Raw genomic sequence first — 3,172 nt, forward strand, 5'->3', positions numbered from 1 at the left:
GATGAGATCACACACGACCAACGCCATTGGAACACATCCAGTCGGGGGCGGAGCATCGGGGGTGGGCCCCAGGCAATGTCCTGAGGCTGTCGATGCGGTGCGTGGCGTACTCTCTGAGCTTTGGAGGGGGTGGAGCATCGTGAAAGCGACGCTGCCCCTGATTCCGTCGTGAACGGATAATCTCCGGCTGAACGAGATTTCGGCGTCGGCGACCGGAGAATCCTGGCCAAGGTGAGAGCAGTAAGAGAATTCCCAACACCGAAGAACATGGCAGAATTAAGTCCATCCAGTGGATGGTATACTACTATGGTCAGTTTATCCCCAAAATAACAATGACGTTGGCACCACTACACCTGCTCTAAAAAAAAAGCACCAGTGTTGGCATTGGAAGGAACCACAGGAACAGGCCTCCCAGTATGTCAAGCAGGCCTTACAGTCATCGAGTCTATTGGTTCGCTTGGCCAAGCCAATCATCTTAACCTGCGATACATCGCTGCATGGAATGGAGTGGCCCTGTTCCAGAAAATGGAAGATAGCTCAGAAAAGCCAATTCCCTTCACCACCAGAATTCTCTCCGATGCTGAACGGAAGTACGCACAGGGCGAGAAAGAAGGCCTAGCTGTAATGTGGAAGATTAATTATTTAATTAATTTAAAATGAGAAGACAGGCCAATACCACCAATCACCTCTGCCAGGATTCAGTGGCGGGCATTGTTCCTGGCGGCCTACGACGACATCTTTCATCATCGGCCGGGCATAAAATTTCCAACACTGGTGCTCTGAGTTGGCTCCCACTTCTGGAAAGCTTGGCCCCACCACTGGGGGGGAGAGGGGGGGGGGGATATATCCTCCCGGCTTTTCATTTCCTTGACACTTTGCCAGCATCGTCAGGTGATATGAAGAAGATCTGGACGCAACGCGACTCATCCTGTTCAAAGTGAAACTCATGACACCTTAACCGGGTGGCACCGTGGTAAGTCTGACTAGTTAGGGTCTTAGCTCCCTCCCAAAGACAGACTCCACACTTGTGAAGGTGGCATCATTCTCTGGGGTACCCGAGTGGTGGTGCCACTCCCAGTAAGAGAGCCACTGTTGTAGGAATTGCACAGTGCCCTTCCGGGCCAAATGAAAATGTTATAGCCAGGAGATACATTTGGTGGCCTGGTACAGATAAGGAGATCCAATACCTGGTGGGCCGGTGCGCCCCCCTGCCAGACACAGCAGACATTGCCATCCACTGCCAACTTCCCCAGATTGGAATGGCCTGGGTCGTCCGGGCGACGCGAGTACACAGGCTTCAGACTTCACAGGCCGTTTTCTCAGCAAAATTTTCGGATCCTGATTGACGCCCCTTCCAAGTGGTTGGATCTTCGGTAGATGGGGGACAACAACCTCAACGACCACAGTCGAGTCCTTGCAGTGGGGTTTTCCTACCCCTGGCCTTCCCGAAGTAATAATGTTTGACAACGGCCCTCCACTCACCGGGCGGAGTTTCAATGATTTATCTGAACAAATGGCATCTGCCATATTCGAACAGACCCCTGTCACCCCCACCTCAATGGGAGCTGTGCAGACGTTCAAAACAGCCAATGAGGAAGCAGTCCAGCAGACCTCTGGGCCTCAGATTGGCCAACTTTCTTCCATCTTTTAGCATGGCTCTCCTCTGCCACCATGGGTGTCACACCAACCAGGTTATTCACGGGCCATTGTCTGTGGACCCAGTTGGACTTATTTTGCCCAGATTTGACAGGGAGGGTGGAGGGACGGCGCGTCTCCCAGTGTAAGCAGCACTTTTCGCACAAAAGGGACAGGTCATTTCAAGTGTACTGCCTGGTCCTCGTCAGGAAATTTGCCTCAGGCTCTTCATGGCTACCCGGCCGGATCGAATCGAAGTCAGGCCCAGTCTCGGACGTGGTGGATGTGAACAGGAGGACAGTGCAGAAGAACGCTGGCCATGTAGGAAACCGAGGGACCACAATCTCGGAACAGTTGAAGCTAGAAGGCACCACCGGTGCTCTCGTGGCTGAAGGAAGGAATGTCCCTGAATTAGCGCGATCAAATCTCAGAGACACCCTTCCATGGATGACAACGTTGCTGCCTTTGAGTTGAAGGAGCTGGTTGGGGAACTGAAGGCTGTCTATGAGACCCAGGAAATGTCCTGACGGATTGACATTGTAATGGTCTGTCATGGATTCTCTCTCCCCTTGTGTTTCTCAGTGCTTTTTATTGTAAACACTCACTGTATATGACCAGTTCTGTATGTATGCTATTGAGGGACTAAAGATGGAGGTATGTGGTAGTGCGGCCCCTTTAAGGGGTGAGACCTTGCGGCCCATGTGACAACTCGAGACCTATTGGGCAGGAGTATGTGAATCCCAACCAATGGGTAAAAAGTGCGGGGCCCTGGGAGCTGGAGCCCAGGCAGAGTGGACCTGGGAGCCAGAGAGTGATGACATGTTTAGTGACTATGCCTTTTCTTTATTATCAATAAAACCTTGTTCAGTTATACTGGACGTCTCCACAGTATTGCCTCAACCATCGCACCCCTCTTTCCTGGCCCGACACGACCCCCCACTTCCCGGTCCAACGCAAACTGACCCCTCGCTTGCCGACTCCACCCCTCCTTCCCTGCCTGACCCACTCCATGCGATTCAACCTGAACCACCCCCACCCCTCCTCCCTGCCTGACCCCACTCTCCCCACCCGATACAACACCCCCTTCTTGGTCCGACTCAACATAGAACGTAGAACATACAGTGCAGAAGGAGGCCATTCGACCCATCTAGTCTGCACCGACCCACTTAAGCCCTCACTTCCACCCTATCCCAGTAACCCAATAACCCCATCTAACGTTTTTGTTCACTAAGGGCAATTTATCATGGCCAATCCACCTAACCTGCACATCTTTGGACTGTCAGAAGAACCGGAGCACCCGGAGGAAACCCACGCAGACACGGGGAGAACGTGCAGACTCCTCACAGACAGTGAACAGCAGGGAATTGAACCATGGGACCATGGTGCTATGAAGCCACAGTGTTAGCCATTTGTGCTACCATGGTGCCCCGCCTTCTGACCCGACCCCTCCCCCCACTCACCCTCACCCAACCCACCCCCTCCTGATCTGACCCAATCCCCCTGACACTCCCGACACTCCCAACCTGCCACCCAACAC

The sequence above is a fragment of the Scyliorhinus canicula genome, chromosome 1, assembly GCF_902713615.1.
Source record: "Scyliorhinus canicula chromosome 1, sScyCan1.1, whole genome shotgun sequence".
Classification (NCBI taxonomy): Eukaryota; Metazoa; Chordata; class Chondrichthyes; order Carcharhiniformes; family Scyliorhinidae; genus Scyliorhinus; species Scyliorhinus canicula.